Source organism: Lagenorhynchus albirostris, chromosome 5, assembly GCF_949774975.1.
Source record: "Lagenorhynchus albirostris chromosome 5, mLagAlb1.1, whole genome shotgun sequence".
Lineage (NCBI taxonomy): Eukaryota > Metazoa > Chordata > Mammalia > Artiodactyla > Delphinidae > Lagenorhynchus > Lagenorhynchus albirostris.
In genome coordinates, this window is record NC_083099.1 from 8,322,948 (window position 1) to 8,343,002 (window position 20,055).

Below are 20,055 nucleotides of genomic sequence, written 5' to 3' on the forward strand. Positions count from 1 at the left end.
TTGATTTACAATGTTGTGTTAGTTCCAGGTGTATAGCAAAATGAGTCAGTTATACATATACATCTAGCCACTCTTTTTTAGATCCTTTTCCCATATAGGCCATTACAGAGTATTGAGTAGAGCTCCCTGTGCTATGCAGTAGGTCCTTATTAGTTATCTATTTTATATATAGTAGCGCGTATATGTCAATCCCAATCTCGCAATTGATCCCTCGCCCCACCTTACCCCCCGGTAACCATAAGTTTGTTTTCTACATCTGTGACTCTATTTCTGTTTCGTAGGTAAGTTCATTCTTAAAGGGCACACATAAAATCTCACACGCTCTGGGACCCAGGGCAGAAGCAGTAAATTGAAAGGAGCCTGGGTCAGATCCCCCTGCTGATCTTAGCCTCCCAGAGAGGCAGGAGGCAACTGGAACTCCCCCTGGGCACACAGACTCTGGCGGCAGCCATTTCAGGGAGCTTGTTCTACCACGTGGACACTAGTGCTGACAAGGGTCATTCCAGAGTCCTCCCTTCAGCTTATTAGCACCTGGACCCGGCCCCAACCACCAGGTTGTCAGCCCAAGTACTGGGACGCCTCAGGCCAAGCAACTAGCCGGGTGGGGACACAGCCCGATCCACCCCCAGGCCCTAAGGCCAGCTGCCTTAAGGTTCCCTGAGTCCACAGCTGCCCCAAGACCCAGCCCTGTCCACCAGAGGGCCCAGGACCTGTCCCCTCAGCCAGAAACACCAATTCTGGGACCTCCAGAGCCCTGCAGCCTGAGACCCTGGGCCTTGGCCCTGCCAACCAGTGGGCAGACACTAGGCCCAAGACCACCACAGCCCCGCAGCCTCTCATTCCAGGACCCAAGCCACCCACCATCAGGCTGCCACCAGCCCTGGGACTCCCCGGGCCCCAACCAGTAGTCTGGTACCAGTTCCAAGACACCTTGGATTCTTCAGCCGGCTACCCTGGGATCCAGCCCAACTCACCAGCAGGCCAACACCAGTCTGGGGACACCCCAGACCCAGCAGCCAGCCATGTCAGGAGCTGGCCTCACCCACCAGTAGGCCGATACTACATCCTGGACCCCTAACACATAACCACCCACTCCAGAAGCCAGGTCCACCCACTAGGGTCAACGCTAGACCCAGGAACCCCCAGGGTCCTGCAGCTAACAGCCTTGGACTCAGCCCCACCAACCAGTAGCTGGCAGCCTCTGCACAAGCAGGGCCTTGGCAACCAGCCCGACTGGGGACAGGCCATGCCTACCAGACCACTGACAATAGTCAGCCTGCTACAACAGAAGGACCCATGCAGCCCACATAGGGAGCAACCCCAGACCATATATCTCTGATGACCAGAGGGGAGTGCCCTGCTGGGGGACACACAGGGTGTCTCCTGCATAAGGCCACTTCTCCAAGGTCGAGAAATGTAACCAAGCTACCAGCTACATAGAACTAAAAACCGCCAACTGGGCAAAAGGAGGCAACAGAGGAATATGTTCCAAATTAAGGAATAAGATAAAATCCCAGAAGAAGAACTAAGTGAAGTGGAGATAAGTAATCTACCCAATAAAGAGTTCAAGGTAATGATCATACATATGTGCAAAGAATTCAGAAGAAGATTAGATGCACAGAGTGACAAGTTAGAGGTTTTTAACAAAGAGTTAGAAAATATAAAGAACAACCAAACAGAGGTGAAAAATACAATAACTGAAATCCAAAATACACTAGAAAGAATCAACAGTAGACCAAGTGATACAGAGGAACAGATCAGCAAGCTGGAAGACAGAGTAGTGGAAATCACTGAAGCTGATCAGAAGAAAAGAAAAAGAAGTGGACAGTTTAAGAGACCTCTGTGACAACATTAAGTGCACTAGCATTCACATTAAAGGGGTCCCAGATGGAGAAGAAAGAAAGGGGCAGAGAACATATTTGAAGACATAATAGTTGAAAACTTCCTTCACCTGGGAAAGGAAACAGACATCCAGGTCCAGGAAGCACAGAGGGTCCCAAACAGGATCAACTCAAAGAGCTCCACACTGTGACACGTTGTCATTAAAATGGGAAAATTTAAAGATGAAGAGAGAACACTAAAAGTGCAAGGGAAAAGCAACAAGGTAAGTATAAGGGAACTTCCATAAAGCTATCGGCTGACTTTTCAACAGAAACTCTGCAGGCCAGTAGGCAGTGGCACAGTATATTAAAGTGATGAAAGGGGGAACCTACAACCAAGAATAATCTACCCAACAAGGTTTTCATTCAGAGTTGATAGGGAGATCAAAAGTTTTATGGACCAGGAAAAGCTAAAAGAGTTCAGCACCACCAAACCAGCACTAAAAGAAATGTTAAAGAGACTTCTCTAAGTAAAAAAGAAAAGGCCACAACTAGAAACATGAAAATTATGAAAGTAAAAATCTCATTGGTAAAAGCAAATACACAGTTAAATAAGTAAATCAACCAGGTATAAAGCTAGTAGGAAGGTTAAAAGATGAAAGTAGTAAAATCATCTATAACCACAATAAATAGTTAAGGGATACACAAAACAAAAAGATGTAAAATATAATGTCAAAAACAGTAAATGTGGGTGTGGGGAGTAAAAATTCAAGATTGTTAAAATGTATTTGAACTTAAGAGATCAGCAACTTAAAATAATCACACATATATAGAGAGAGATTGCTATGTGCAGCATGGGGAATACAGTAAATAACTCCACAATATCTTTGTATGGTGACATATGGTAACTTGTTGTGGTGATCATTTTTACATGAATAGAAATACTAAACCACTATGTTGTGTAACAGGAACTAACACAGTGTTGTAGGTCAATTATACTTCAAAAACAAACAAACAAATTCATAGAAAAAGAGACCAGATTTGTGGTTACCAGAGGTGGGCGTGGGGAGGGATTGGATGAAGGTGTTCAAAAGGTACAAATAAGTAAGTACTAGGGATGTAATATACTACATAGTAAATATAATTGACACTGCTGTATGGTATCCATGAAAGTTGTTAGACAGAATATCCTGAGTTCTCATCATGAAAAAGAAAATTTGTTTTCTATCTCTTTGATTTTGTATCTGTATGAGATGATGGACATTCATGAAACTTAATGTGGTAATCATTTCTTGAAGTATGTAAGTCAAATGATTGTGCTGTGCACCTTAACCTTACACAGGACTGTGTGTCAATTATAGTTCAATACAACTGGAAGAGAAACTAAATAAATAAATAGGCTAAATGTTCCCACTAGTTAAAGCTATAAAATGATAAGAAAATTATGCTAATGAACAACTAACATGTGAAAGAGGTTCAACTTCATTACTAATCAGACACATCAAAATCATAACAATATATCACTTTTAGTTCATAACATTCAGGAGGCTGGTAAAATACAGTGGTGGTAAGCTTATGAGAAAACAGATATCCTCACACGATTTCAGTGGGAACATAGTTTAGCAGGAAAATTGTAGAGTATTAAAATATTAATGGTGAATATGATTTGACCCAGCAATTCCACTTTTAGGGCTCTATCTTACAGAAGTGCACAAGTATAACAGAATATATAAACCCAGTTTTATTGCAGCATTTTTGAATAGTTCAAATTGGAACAACCTAAACATCCAAAAAAAAGGCAGAATTTGATGCCCTATATATCTACTCTATGAAATATATTATGATGCAGTATATATAATACTGTGGAATAAATTATGGCTACTTTCATTACATAAATTACCCATGTTATGGAATATAATACTGTGGAATAAACTATGGTTACTTTCATTATATAAATTATCCATGTTATGGAATATTTTTCAAGTATTAAAAATGAAGTAAATATATATCATTAGCATAGAAAGATCTACAAGGTAGGTGAAGTGGGGAAAAATTGCAAAATATCAAGTATGGATCCATTTATATTATTTATATGAATGCAAATGCATAACAAAGGTGTGTAAGAATGCACCCTAAAGCCTTTGCAGATGGGGAATAGGGTTACCAGGCAAGGGCGTGTGTGTGTGTGTGTGTGTGTGTGTGTGTGTGTGTGTGTGTGTGTGTACAGAAGTCAGGAGTCAAGGAGGACTCCACTTTTTATTCTATGTTTGTACTATTTGCAATGTATATTTGTGTTTTAATTTTGTAACTTTAAAATATTTTTCAATGGACTGTTTATTACTATTCTTCTACAAATATAAAAGTTTCTTTGAAAGTTTTAAGATATGATCATGGCAATTCCTCAAAATAGTCCACAGGTTTAATGAAAGTAATTCTATAAAATTATGGACAATTAAAGTACTGGCAACCACTTATTAATAAATAGCAAAACACTATTTTATATATATGGTATATATTTCTTTTTTCATAAAAATAAAACTCACACAACATACTTAAAATAAAGCCATGCAAATCTGTAGAATCCACCCAATCTTCATAAGGCTGGGTTTGAGAGATTTTAAGTGGAAGCTTGAAAGAACAGGTTGACAGTATTTCTTTTGAGTGCTCTGTCCTAAACTCTAAAGTCTATTACATATTGCCACATTGTCATTTCCACTTGTTACTTTAAGAAATTAGCTAATCTGGAGCTTCCCTGGTGGCGCAGTGGTTAAGAATCCGCCTGCCAATGCAGGGGACACGGGTTCGAGCCCTGGTCCAGGAAGATCCCACGTGCCGCAGAGCAACTAAGCCTGTGCGCCACAACTACTGAGCCTGCGCTAGAGCCTGCGAGCCACACTACTGAAGCCCACGTGCCACAACTACTGAAGCCTGTGCGCCTAGCGCCCATGCTCCGCAACAAGAGAAGTCACTGCAATGAGAAGCCCACGTACCACAACAAAGAGTAGCCCATGCTAGCCACAACTAGAGAAAGCCCACGTGCAGCAACAAAGACCCAATGCAGCCAAAAATAAATAAATAAAATCTATTGAAAAAAAAGTCTATAAAAAAAAGAAATTAGCTAATCTGCAACATCATCTTATTTTCTTCCACATTAAAGGCTTCGTGTCCATGCAGTTTATATTTCTTTGGCTATAAATAAATTGGACACATTTTATCCCCCACAGAGCTACTCTGGGGAAAAAAAAATCCCTTCAGAGAAGCCAGTTTTATACATTTCATTCCTTTTACCTCATCAAAGGTCAAATTAATTTCACCTGGGTTGTTTACACTTTTTCAAACACTTCTGCTGGGATTAAAAAAAAAATCCTTGCTCTACTAAAGATAAACAGCCTAGGCTAGCCAAGAGTGGGACTACATTTAGTGAAGCATCCATTCAACTTTTGCCCTTGGCAAGATGGGAGAGAGGGAGAGAGAGAGAGACAGAGACAGAGACATGAATATGAATGAGAGTAAACTCATAACTGCTATAAAGGAACCATGGAACCATGGAACTTCTAACTAGGCTGAAGTGCCAGAACCTAAAAGAAATTAGAATCTAATGATGAGGACATACAAACGTAACAGGGAAGAACAAATCTGACTCCATATTGGATCTGCTTCTTTTCCTTTGATCTTTGCATTCTACTGCTTTTGCCACAAATTAAGAATGTTGCCTAGAGCCTGAAATATACAGGATAGCCCATTCTCAAAGCTCTGATCTTTAAAGCTATAACATCTTTCCATTCACATAGAGATAAAAAGTTGCAGAACAGAGAATAACATTTGTCCTGTTAGAGGTTTACCGGAGCATCATGACCTGACCTACATGGACAGCTGCAAGAACAAAGGATTCTGACACCAAGAAGTTTGCACCAACCAACCACACCCCTTCCTCTTTTAGTATAAAAGAAGGCTGAATTCTAAGTGGGGCAAGATGGTTCTTTGGGACAATAGTCTACCACCTTCTTGGTCTGCTGGCTTTCCAAATAAAGTTTCTATTACTTGCCCCAACAACTTGTCCCTTGATTTATTGGCCTGTTGTGCAGTAAGCAGAATGACCTTGGACTTAGTAACAGAAAGACCACCTGCAGAATACTCATATGACAAGAATCCTAGGGTTTCCTCTGACAACTATATCTGTTACCAATACAACAGCTATTGATACAGTAAGGAGGAGAGTGACTCAAATTTTTTCTCAGAACTTCTATAGGTGAAAAATAGAAGAGAGCATTTACTAGTTTCTTGAATCAATGGAAAACCTGTGAACACCAGCTTTAAAATGTTCATTTCGCTTCACAGAAATATTGATTCCAATGCTCTCAATTAATTTTTCACCTCAAGGCAAGCAAAGTTGTTTTTTCTCCCTTAACTAGGCCATCTCTGCTAGCTCAAGATCGATTTTGCCAAAAATCAACTAGTTATCACCAACATTTGCCAAATGTATCAACTCTTCTAAGGAATGTTAGTAGACAAAAATTATAGTCAATGACTATACATTCTTTTTTTGAAGCTGTTATGAATACATCAGCCTTAATATTTTATTTCTATCAATTAAAATTTTAAATTTCAGCACATCACATGATGAAATTGGTTTTGGCTTTTTTTTTTTTTTTAGTTCTTTCACATTCTTTGCAATTTCATTTTTTTATACTTTCAGACTTAAAGTTTATTTCACCAAATTCATATCAAGCATGATTTTGTAATTACTAGCAAAATAGTTAACTTTTTTTTTTTTTTTTTTGCGGTACGCGGGGCTCTTACTGTTGTGGCCTCTCCCGCTGCAGAGCACAGGCTCCAGATGCACAGGCTCCGGATGCGCAGGCTCAGCGGCCATGGCTCACGGGCCCAGCCGCTCTGCAGCATGTGGGATCTTCCCGGACCAGGGCACGAACCCGTGTCCCCTGCATCGGTAGGTGGACTCCCAACCACTGTGCCACCAGGGAAGCCCTAGTTAACATTTTAAATCAATTTACTTGCTTTGGAACATCTTTTAGGCAAATTCATGTTTATGGTCATTGTAAATCAAATCTTACTCTAACTTTGGTTGTATTTGAATATGAATTACAAATTTCTGAATATTAAATACATTCACAAAATCATAAGAAAACTGAGTCATCTTATGACCTTTTAAAAAATTACCTTTCAACCAAATAATTCTTAAAAATACTGCTATGAAGACAAAAATCCAATAACCTAAAATTCACAGAAATATTTAAAAGCTATTAATACAGTCCTATAATATGAATTGCTATAAAATTTATAAATTAATAAATGATTAAATAAGCAAAATCAATGCTACTTGAAAATTTAAAAGATCCTTTAAAAGACATAAAAGCAAAAGTGACTTTAAAAGGAATTTAAAAGAGATTACCACAAGCTAAATAATTCCCATATGAAACATTTGTTAGATTCATCAAAAATAGTAAATAAAAAACAATGTACTTGTAAAAAACAATGCATTCATAAAAATTAATCAACTCAGCAACTGAATATTTATTGGATATATTAAAAAAGAAATGATAATTTTGATAAATTCTGCAAATCAGCCATTGAGCAAATAGATTTTTGGGGAACTGATGAGCTTTTAAACTTTCTGGTCTGTCAAAGTATGACCCAAAAATTCACTTTAACTATGAAATTTCTTCATCCAAACAGCTTTGATTTGGCTGACATCTAAAAATTCTTCACTTGCAAGATGAGCATGAAAAGGTATGTCCTATAATCTAGGGATATGTTTAGCAATTTATTTGGTTATTCAAATATATATATATGGGTTATGGCTGAGTCAAAAAGAAAAACTACCCATAGTCTATGTAAAAATCTTGTGGATGCAGGCCAGTTTTCTTCAAGAATGAGCTTTTAACTGAAAACAAACAAATTTTAAAAACCTAAAATTCTTTATTTTAACATAAAGCATTAATAATGACCTAATTTTAAACTGTACTTCTATAAAGGAAGGATCATGTTGTCAAACAAATAATAACTTCCTAAATTTATTATTCCTAATTTATAGAATAATTTTGTTAAAGTAGTATCTAATTAGATTTTTCTTAGACTTTTTAGAATCATCATATGCTATGGAATAGGAGTTAGCAAACTGAGGCCCCTGTGCTAAATTCAACCTATCACCTGGTTTTGTAAATAAAGTTTTATTAGAACACAGCCATATTCATTAATTTACATATTGTCTATAGCTGCTTTCACGCTACAAATGCCAAGTTGCACAGTTGTGATGGAGACCTTAAAACCTAAAATATTTACTCTCCGGCCCTTTACAGAAAGATTGCTGACCCCTGCTCTAGAATATATTTGTACACCCCACAACAAGGAGCCAAAGATCATAGTTGGACAGAGGCAGGAGATATAGATGGGCCCTCAGGGCAAACGGTTTGAGTTCATTCCCTGTGGACCGACACTCCAAGATGAGAATAACAGGCAATTGAAAGAGGAGACTGGGCCCTGCCCAGATAGAAGAAAAGAGAGCACGTATTCCTCATTCTCAAAGTCAGGAGACCTCCCCAACTACACATGCCCAGAAAGGCTCCTTGGACGTCTAAAGGGGAGAGATGTTAAGTGGCCAAATCTACCCATAGGCCTCTTCGGTAGAATCCATCTTAGCTAAGAGATGCACGCACACACATGGGAAGAGCCTGAGATACACCAAATGTGGACTTTAAACCAGGCAAATCAAAATGACTGGTCAAAGGAAACACAGAAGAAATGCCCCATAAAAGTGATTCAAAAGTGCCATGAGAGCACAGCTCTCTCTCTGAGCCCGCCCGTGTTATCCACACGTACTATACTTCTTTTTCCCTAATACTTTGTTTCACTACTTTCCGTCTTTGTGGGAATTCTTTTAATGCAAAGCCGTAGGGCCGGGGCCTTGTCACTGACCACTGGTCTAGTGGCTAGGATGCAGTGCTCTCACTGCCACCACTGGACCTCAATCACTGGCTGCGAACCGAAACCCTCCTTCAAGGCGCTGCAGGCCAAGGCCATCCGAGATCAGGTCCAATGTTATGGTAAACGTTACACCTTAAAACTTGGGCTAAAGCCCACTAAAAAAATAAATGTTAAGTATAGAAACAAAAACCGTATAGCAGTACTTGGACACAAAATGGGAAACCAGATAATAGAAAATATGCCTATAATTTTATTAGATCATTCATAAAAATAAAAATACCTATTTTAAAACCTATTAAGAGCTCACGGACCCCCAAGAATATATCTGATGACCCTATTATATTCCTAGTACTTGCAAACCACAGTAATAGACAATAGAAACATAAATATATAAAAATGTAATTTTATAGCTTCTCCTGATTTATGGAATCATCAGTTGATTCAGCCAACGAGTGGATGACAACTGGTAAAAGTTTATTCACAAGGACTGTTTTGATTGTTTTACATGTGCAATTTAAAACATATTATTTAATAAAAGGAAAATACTCATGTCTACAGTTCCACTGTATGTTTGGAACTCCATGTGAGTTTGGTAAAGGAAATTCTGAAAGGGAATCACTTCAGGACTCAGGCAATTTTGAACTGACCACATGGAGTGCAGTCTTATGACCAAAGTGAGCAATAAACTGGGGTGAGAAAACTTGAGTCAACAACAAGGTCTAGTAATCTTTACTCAGCCAGTCATCTTTTTTCTGGCTGTTTCAGTGTGAGGTTTTATTGTTGTTCTCTTATTGCTATTATTTATTTATATTTATAGACACAAGAGAGATAGATAGATTTATGCTATCATGTATGGTCATTTATTACCATAAATCACATACTTTGTAAAAGCTGTGTTAATTTTACTTATGAGTTTTTCAGGTTACTCCCTGTTGATTAGAAGTTATCCAAATTTGGCTCATAATTCCAATGGGATAGGGGAAAACATGTTAAAGAAAGAATAATGTTTCATGATACGTGAAAATAATATGAAATGCAAATTTCTGTGATCATAGATAAAGTTTTATTCAAATATCATCATGCCCTTTTTTGTTTGTATTTTGGCGGTACGCGGGCCTCTCACTGTTGTGGCCTCTCCCGTTGCGGAGCACAGGCTCCGGACGCGCAGGCTCAGCGGCCATGGCTCACGGGCCCAGCCGCTCCGCGGCATGTGGGATCTTCCCGGACCGGGGCACGAACCCACGTCCCCTGCATCGGCAGGCGGACTCTCAACCACTGCGCCACCAGGGAAGTCCCCCATCATGCCCTTTTGTTCACATATTGTCTATGGCTGCTTTCATGTTACAACAGCAGAGTAGAGTGAGAGACCATAGGACTGTCAACCTAAGATATTTACTATCTGGCACATTACAGAAAAAAAATGACAACCCCTGATTAAGACTGTACAGAAATTTGGAATAAGCAAAAAAATGTACTGGATGTCTCCAATGAAATGCCATGCATTGTCCCCCGTCTCCTCTCCACCCCACCACGGAAAAAGCCAGTTACGCCTCTTCTTGTAAATTCATTTCAACATCTCTTTGTTCCATATCAGTTAGAGATTCTTTGACTTCTCCTTCGAACACTGCAACATCTGCATACTGCCCTTTTTGAAAATAGGTTAAATGAAATCTTTAACACATGTTTATTTTACATCTGTATGAAAGTTATGAATTTTCCTTTTTCAAATGTATCCTTCAACAGAATAAGAAGAACACATCAAAGAATATTATTCTCCCTGCCCCACCACTTGCATCATGTGAGGGGCGAGCACACAAAAGTGATCTGTTTATGCTCTGCCCTTTCAATATATGAATAAAAGACAAGGCCCAGGAAAGGTGCCCTTAAGCAACACAATAATTTGTGAAATGCCAGGTGTTTATACAAGGTTTTCTTTTGGAGAGACTTTTGAAAATGAAACAAAAGGCATATTCAAGTGTAAAGGACATTCATTTCAAGCCAGTAAGGGTGACTTGCAAAGCTTTTTTTTTTTTTTCTTTTTTTAAGAGGAGCAGTCTGCAAAAAATAAAACCACCGTGAGAGAATGCACCCAACTGGGTTGTATCAATGCAGCAATGTCTCCCAGACAGGCTGCAAAGGTGATTCAGGACAGTCACCTGCCCCAGCAAATTTCCATGCTGATGAATCTAGTTCCTTTAGACACATTTAACGTCTAGAATTGTTATTTACTGTTGTTTTTTTAAAGCATATTTAGGAGTACTTTTTATTATTGTCTCACTAAATCCCATTTTCCATGAGATGCTAATCTTGCCACTGGAGTTTGCGCAACTACTATCTGCAATTGGCAAAATGTGAACTTAGAGTCTGAAGCAGAGAGAATAAGCGCGTGTGACTTTGTGTACGTACATTGCATGCAGGGGGTTCAGCTCACTCAGAATGCAAACCATGAGAAAACCTCAAAGAATGTTTTGAATAATGGTTATATTTTTGGATAAATGTGGAGAGTAAATATAATTACTTTGACAGAATCACCGGTAATTGGAATGCATGACTTCTAATAAGTCTGAATCAATGTTTTTCATTAGATTTAAATCGCCTTTAAAAAGAAAAAGGGCAAATAAATTATAGAAGCACAAAAATTCTGACTACCTAAAGTATCAGCTACAGTAATAATGATCCTCTTTTACTGTCCAAATTATGATCATGGGAGAGATATGATACACATGAAATATCTGTGTATCATATTTCATATTTCATGTGAAATATGATACACATGAAATATGATACACATGAAAATAAAGCCCAACTTGAAATTAAATTCTTTCATAATTTCAAAAATGAAATTATTTTTCATTTGAAAAATAATTTGCAAATCTTATATCTGGTAAAGGACTTGTATCCAGACTATACCTCTTATAACTCAATAAATTATAGTAATAATCCAATTTAAAATGCGGCAAAAGGCTTGAATAGACATTTCACCAAAGAAGACATCAAATAGCTAATAAGTACATGAAAAGGCATTCAATATCACTTGTCATTAGGAAAATGCACATTAAAACCACACTGAGGTACCACAACACAGCCACTTAATGGCTATAATCAAAACACAGACAGTAATAAGTTTTGGCAAGGATGTGGAGAAACAGGAACTCTCATACATTACTGGTAAAAATGTGCAGTGACGCAAACACTTTAAAAATAGTTTGGCAGTATAAGACGTTAAACATAAATGTTCAATGACCCAACAATTCCACTCTTATGAATCTACCCAAGAGAAATAAAAACACATGTCTACAAAAGACTTGTACGAGAATTTCATAGCATCGATACTCAGCCAAAATCTAGAAACAATTCAAATGACCGTCAGCTGGTGAATGGATAAACCAAACATAGTATATCCAGGCACTGGACAGTAGTCCATTCAGCAATATAAAGGAACAAATTACTGACACATACTACAACATGGATGCACCTCAAAAACATTATGTTAAGTGAAAGAAGGCAGATTTAAATGACTCCATACTGTATGGTTTCATTTGCATGAAATATCCAGAAAAGGCAAATTTATGGAGACGGAAAGCAAATCAGTTGTTGCCTGGGGGTGACAGAAATGCTCTAAAACTAGACCTTGGCGATGGTGGCAAAACTCTGTACATTAAACAAAAAATCACTTAACTGTACACTCAGAAAAAAATTCATGGAATGTAAATTAGACTCAGTAAAACTGTAAACTACCTATTGAAATCTTTTAAATTCTACAGATATTTTATGGCAAAAGTTTGAATAGCTTTTCCATTAAACCCCCCAAAACTAAACCATATTTAACAAAGCCTCACCCATTTTGGTTAAATATTTTGACCACAAGGCAGATGCTTGAAGACCTAATGGACTTGCATTGAAAAAGAATGCCACAGCATTGTCCATCTCTAGATTTGCATTTCGTCTACCTGTCCTTCAATAATCTAGTGTCTCAATATATGCCTTCAAAATTCATTCCCTGGGCAAATATGTTTGAGGAGCACTGCACACTACATTTGCCTCTTAGTACATCTTAGCTTAATAAAGGTTCTGAGAAGTCCTGCATCAGCAACAATACTGGTGGACTTTATTTAACACCATTTTTCAATGAAATATCATTACTGTCTAGAATGTTATAGAGAATGACATGTCCCTGTATCCCTGAACCAGTTTTATTAAATTTCAACATATTCCATTTTTGCTTTCAGTTATATTGGGTAAAAATATTAGATATACAGTTGGAGCACTTCTGTATCCTAATTCCACCTCTTCTTCTCCAGCTGTATTCACTACCCTCACCTGGTGTTTATCATTCCCATGCCTATTATTATACTATTGATATTACCGTATAGATATGTCTGTTAATAATATATTTTTATATATTTCTAAACTTTATATGAGCAATGACACACTTGCCTTTTTTCCCCTCAAGACTGTGTTTTTGAGATTTTTCCATGTTACAAATGGTTCCTCTTCATAGGTGTTTAGTTCATTATCTGATTACATCCAGAATTTCCGTATCAATTTATAGTAAATTTTACTATTATAAATAATGATGCAACAAGCATTCTGGACCTACCTCTTTATGCACTAGTAGTGGGTTATTTTCTAGAACATATTTTGAAAAGTGGCATAGCTCTGTTAAAAAGCAGCCTCATGTTCAAGTGTACTATAACTTGTCCAATTGCTCTTCCAGAGAGCTACTAGAACTCATAGTAATATAAGCATATTTAAAACCTGTTTCAACTCAGAGTAATATAAGCATATTTAAAACCTGCTTTTCCAAATTCTTGCCAATACATGTTATATACACATTTTCAAAGTTTATACTAACCATATAGATGTAAATTTTAATTTGCATTTTCTTGGTTACTAGTGAGGTTGGGCCATCTTTCCCTTTTTCTTTCTTCTGTTGACTTACCATAAGAGTTTCCTCCTCTCTGACTTGTCTTGACCCGTTTCTTTTTTAGATGAATATAGGAGTTCTTCTAAATTCTGTACGTGATCCTTTGTCAGTCACATATGTGGCAAATACCTACTTCTACTCTGTAGCCTGCATTTCAACTATGTTTGTGGGAGATGTTGTTGTTGTTGTTGTTGTTCAATAATTTAAATTTTTACTTTAATTGTATTTGTCAAACTTTTTTATAGTTCATGCTCTTTGTGTATTTTTTTTAAACATCTTTATTGGAGTATAATTGCTTCACAATGGTGTGTTAATTTCTGCTGTATAACAAAGTGAATCAGCTATACATATACATACATCCCATATCTCCTCCCTCTTGCATCTCTCTCCCACCCTCCCTATCCCACCCCTTTATGTGGTCACAAAGCACTGAGCTGATCTCCCCTTGCTATGTGGCTGCTTCCCACTAGCTATCTATTTTACACTTGGTAGTGTGTATATGTCCATGCCACTCTCTCACTTCGTCCCAGCTTACCCTTCCCCCTCCACATGCCCTCCAGTCCATTCTCTACGTCTGTGTCTTTACTCCTGTGTTCATCAGAACCATTATTTTTTAATTCCACATATATGTGTTAGCACATGGTATTTGTTTTTCTCTATCTGACTTACTTCACTCTGTATGACAGACTCTAGGTCCATCCACCTCACTACAAATGACTCAATTCCATTTCTTTTTATGGCTGAGTAATATTCCATTGTATATATGTGCCACATCTTCTTTATCCATTCATCTGTCGATGGACACTTAGGCTGCTTCCATGACCTGGCTATTGTAAATAGTGCTGCAATGAACATTGGGGTGCATGTGTCTTTTTGAATTATGGTTTTCTCTGGGTATATGCCCAGTAGTGGGATTGCTGGGTCATATGGTAGTTCTAATTTTAGTTTTCTAAGGAATCTCCATACTGTTCTCCATAGTAGCTGTATCAATTTACATTCCCACCAACAGTGCAAGAGGGTTCCCTTTTCTCCACACCTTCTCCAGCATTTATTGTTTGTAGATTTTTTCATGATGGCCATTCTGACTGGCGTGAGGTGATACCTCATTGTAGTTTTGATTTGCATTTCTCTAATGATTAGTGATGTTGAGCATCCTTTCATGTGTTTGTTGGCAATCTGTACATCTTCTTTGGACAAATCTCTATTTAGATCTTCTGCCCATTTTTTGATTGGGTTGTTTGTTTCTTTGATATTGAGCTGCATGTGCTGCTTGTATATTTTGGAGATTAATCCTTTGTCAGTTGTCTCTGTGTATTTTTAAATGCTTCCCTTCTATGATCAGAAAGGTATCCTCCTATATTTCATGATTTGTGACTTATTTATCTAAGTCTTTAGTCCGCTTAGAATTTAAGGGTTAGCTCACCCTTTCCCAATTCATTTGTAATGTCAACTCTGCCCTATTTTCTTTTTAGGGCTTGATAATTTTTTATTGAAGTATAGTTAGGTTCCAATGTTGTGTTAGTTTCAGGTGTAGAGCAAAGTGATTCAGATATAGATATAGATGGATAGATTGTCTTTTTCAGATTCTTTTCCCTTATAGGTATTACAGAATATTGAGTATAGTTCCCTGTATAAGGTTTTTATACATACCTAGATCTGTTTCATTGTTCTGTACTCCATTCCACTGGTCATTTTTGTTATGCCTGCACATTGCCTGGTTATACACTTATGGTAATTTAATAAATAATGAATCTTGCCAGCTGGTAGAACTGGTCTCCAAACTTTGTTGTTATTCTTCAACATAATCTTGTGTATTCTTTGTTCTCACAGTATTTACATTCCCTAGGGCTTCCTACATAGACGATGATCTCTAACCTCTTCTAATTTGTGTATTTTGTTTCTCTTTTTATTATTATATTATGTTGACTAGAACTTCTGGTACAGTATTTTTAAAAAAGAGGTAACAGTTGGATTCTTGACTAGCTCCAAATTATTTTTTTAATTATTTATTTTTGGCTGCCTTGGGTCTTCGTTGCTGCGTGCGGGCTTTCTCTAGCTGCGGGGAGCGGGGGCTACTCTTCGTGGCAGTGCATGGGCTTTTCATTGTGGTGGCTTCTCTAGAGCACAGGCTCAGTAGTCGTGGCACACAGGCTTAGTTGCTCCACGGCATGTGGGATCTTCCCAGACCAGGGATGGAACCTGTGTCCTCTGTATTGGCAGGTGGATTCTTAACCACTGCGCCACCAGGGAAGTCCACTCCAAATTTTAATAGGGATATTTCTAAAGCTTCACTACTAAATATATTAAGTGCAAGTTTATTTTGTCCCTGTTACTCAAAAATGGATCATTCATATACAATATCTGATTAATATCACAGATAAGTACAACTTGCAAAACTGCAGAGAAACAAATAATAAACATTTCCCCACTCCATATAAAACCTGAACAACAACCTTTAGCAGTAAATTCTCGACAAAAACTCAGTGTTTGGGGCAAAGAATTCTTCAGTCAAATGAACAGTATTTCCTACATTAAAAACATATTCTGGGCTTCCCTGGTGGCGCAGTGGTTGAGAGTCAGCCTGCCGATGCAGGGGACACGGGTTCGTGTCCCGGTCCGGGAAGATCCCACATGCCGCGGAGTGGCTGGGCCCGTGAGCCATGGCCCCTGGGCTTGCGCATCCGGAGCCTGTGCTCCGCAATGGGAGAGGCCAGAGCAGTGAGAGGCCCGCATACTGCAAAAAGAAAAAATATATATATATATTCTTTCTCGACAATGTCGCTCACATTCATCTCCATCTTCCTAGTTCAAATCTCCTTCTCTGTTTCAGGTCTCCTGTTACCACTCACACAATTCCTAACAAGTTCCATTGCCACTAATATCTCATCTCTTCTAATCTTTCTAAATGCCATTGCTAGAGGGAATTTGAGGCTCTGAGTTTACTAGCTCAATATTTTGCAATAGCTCTTTATTGTCTATTTATTAAAGTCCTACCATATTACCTTGTTTCAAAGACCTGAACCATTACATCCCAATCACCACTGCAGCCTTGCGAAAATTTGCCACACCACGATTTACCTTCAGGAATGCCCGGCTCCAGCAAGATCTGCTGAAGAACCACACTCTCTCTTCTTACCTAACAGATGCCACTTGGAATATCCATCCCAGTCTAAATGCTCTCTTTTCTGTTCTCCTTCAACATCAGCCTCGTTTATCAATTCATAGTCCTTGTTGCTAGTTCCTGGATAACCTTTCCACTCTACACTGTGTTCTAGTCACACCAGTCTTGCCTCTCCCTCCCTATAGAGTGTCCTGAGAGAGGGAAGATTCATCCCTCGATTTCAGCCACTCTCTCAACAATATGTAGCACAGTGATCTGCATTAGTATTTGTTGAACTGATGTTTGAGGTATTGAGTTAGAGCCTAAAGATTAGGGGATGGACAGTGCACCCATTTTTTATTCCCTATTCCCAATTAGTTTTTAAACAGACAAAAAATTAAAATGAACAAGTATTTCTGTGATCCCAAAGTATGGCCATGAAAAATCTCTAAGTACAAAATATAATACAAACCTAGAGAATTTAGTTCCAAGAGGCCTCAATTCTAGATCTTATTAACAATCGAATGCAGAATTTCCCCGAAAAGGCCACCTGATTACTATATTTACTTTCCTGTGCTATTCAGTGTTACTAGAAGGCATAAATTAAGTTTGATAAATGAACAAAGAATTGAGTTGGTAATATACTAAGCAAACATTCCACTGACTTTTATATTAAGAAGGAGGGGAAAAAAAAGCAAAGCCAAGCACCAATTCAGTAGCTACAAGTGTGGCAAAAACTGAATTAACTATGTCTGAAAATGGATGGCTTCACAGTAACTGTCTTCTAAAATAATATTAAGATTATATTAATTACGAAGCCTTTTCATTTTAATTGTCTATAAACAGAAGAGGGTAAATTAATTTTATGTACTTCAAAGAATTTTTATGCATGAATAATTAGGACATTCATTACTTTCAAAAATTACTTTCTTCTGTTATCAATATGTCAGGACTCTCTCACCGTCTCTCTCTTTCACGCTCACTCTCTCACTTGCTCTGCCTCTGTACGTATATACAAGTAATACACATGTTCTTAAATATGCTTGTGCTTAAATACTCAGGTATGTGACACACGTGTATATAGAAGATGATACATATTGCCTTTAGAGATATTTGCCTACGACTGATAACACATGGAGGTACAGAATGCGCTTGGCTATCCACCAAGTACTGTAACAGGGAAGAACAAATCTGACTCCATCTTAGATCTGTTCCTCTTACTTTAACCCTTGTGCTTTGTTGCCTGTGCTTAGTCATGCTGGCTCTGCACCTTTTGTAAAAAGAATGTTGCCTATAGCCTGAAATATACAGGATAGCCTATCCTCAGGGCTCTGACCTTTAAGAGTCCATTCATACAGAGGGGAAAAGTTGAAGAACAGAGAATAACATTTGCCTTATTGGAAGTTTACGGAAACATCATGACCTGACTTACATGGACAGCTGCAAGAACAAAGGATTCCCACACCAAGAAGTCTGCAACAACTAACCACACCTCTCCTTCACCTTGCCTTTAAAAGTGATTTGCTGAAACCCTTCAGGGAGTTTGGGGTTTTGGGGGCATAAGCCACCCGTCTCCTTGCGTGTCCCTGCAATAAACCTTTCTCTGCTCCAAACTCCGATGTTTATGTCTGTTTGGCCTCACTGTGCATTGGGCACACTGGCGTTCGGTAACAGTATCATAAATTAAAAGACAGAACATAACAAGAGAGAATTCCAACCCTGTACTAACCAAAACATGTCACAGGTGCATTCTTATACAGTCCATCTTCATTACTTGTGGATTCCTGATTTGTGAATTTCTTACTCATTAAAATGTATTTGTAACCACAAAATCAATACCTGTGCTTTCACGGTCATTCACAGACCTGCACAGAGTCACCTGTCATGTTCCCATCTGAGGCAGGACAGGGCGATTCTGTCTTCTTGTTTAAGGTCTCATACTGTAAACAAGAGCCCTTTTCATGGTCTGGTTCGTGCCACGTTTTTCTCATGTGTGTGCTCTCTGTTGGTGATTTTGCTGTTTACAATGACCCCCCTTCCCTGTGTAGTGCTGAAGTGCTGGCTAGTGTCCCTAAGCCTGAGAGGGCTGTGACATGTCTCCCAGAGGAAATACATGTATTAGATGCATTTGTTCAGCCATGAGTGAAAGTGCTGTCGGTCATGAGTTCAATGCTAATGAATCAACAATACGTATCGAATAAGGTTTTGAAAAACAAAATTACGTACTGATCACTTGACAAAAATGTGGTGACCAGAGGCTCCGTAGAACCTCACCCTGTACTTCCCCTAGGACAACTGTTCAGTATCTGCTAATTCAGTATTCGTGGCAACTTTAGAGAACGTAACTCCCGCACATGATGAAGATCAACTGTACGTCATGCACACACACACAATCACAGGCTCACATACACATACATACATGGACTAGAATAGTCTGAAATAAAGTTACAAAATTAAATAATCAAAAGATAATGTTTTTAAAAATTACTTTTCTTTAGCACGATAATTCTGCCTGCTCAAAATCAGTATATTTCAGTCAAGCTAATATTTCTCTGGTAACTTTTAAGATAGAAAACAGTCCTAAAAGAATCTCAGGAAAGAAAAAAGTCATTTGGTCGCCCAGTAAATGCATGTTCAATGCTCTAATAACCACAATCTTAGCATTTTCAGATCTTTCTAGAACTTTCCATCTCTGCAATGTTCTCCCTTAATCTAGAATATCCTCATTCCCTGCTTGCAGAGCCCCATGCTCTTTAACTGGCTATTTCCAGTAGAGCAAATACTCAATATAGACAATGGCCTCCAGCCTAAACAACTCCTTGAATTTATGTTCTAAAGTTCTGTTAAGATAAATGAGATTGTTTTCATCTATAATTATGCAAAATTTTCTCTGTTAATTAGCAGGATAATGGAGAAAATGTGGTCCTTAAAATGTATCATAATTTAGATCATTTATCAAAATTAAGTCATTTAATTGTCATTAATTAGATTTATCATAATTAACTCTTCAACGTATCACAAGATAATTTTGTCATTATTAATATTATAGCTGGTACCATGCTAGAAACAATATAAAACAACTTACAGAGACAGTACTCATCCACAGAAAATGGTTAGATTTTAAAGTTATTAGCAGGCATTTTTTACTGTAGTTCCTTTACAGCTATCTATCTCTCGATACACATGTATGTGCTTTTATATACAGGACAGCTATTTATAATCAGCAGTCATCATTTCTATAGAAGTGGTATAATGTGATTAAGATC

General features: G+C 38.0%; 1 protein-coding gene and 1 pseudogene across 1 annotated transcript in view; one reads left to right on the plus strand and one right to left on the minus strand.

Annotated features, from left to right (window-relative positions):
• The window catches only part of KCNH8 (potassium voltage-gated channel subfamily H member 8), a 384,891-nt gene that overhangs the window by 342,910 nt on the left and 21,926 nt on the right, over window positions 1-20,055 (minus strand). The gene's annotated exons all lie outside the window — the stretch shown is intronic.
• Window positions 18,746-20,055, plus strand: part of LOC132520357 (large ribosomal subunit protein eL31-like) — a 7,406-nt pseudogene continuing 6,096 nt past the window's right edge.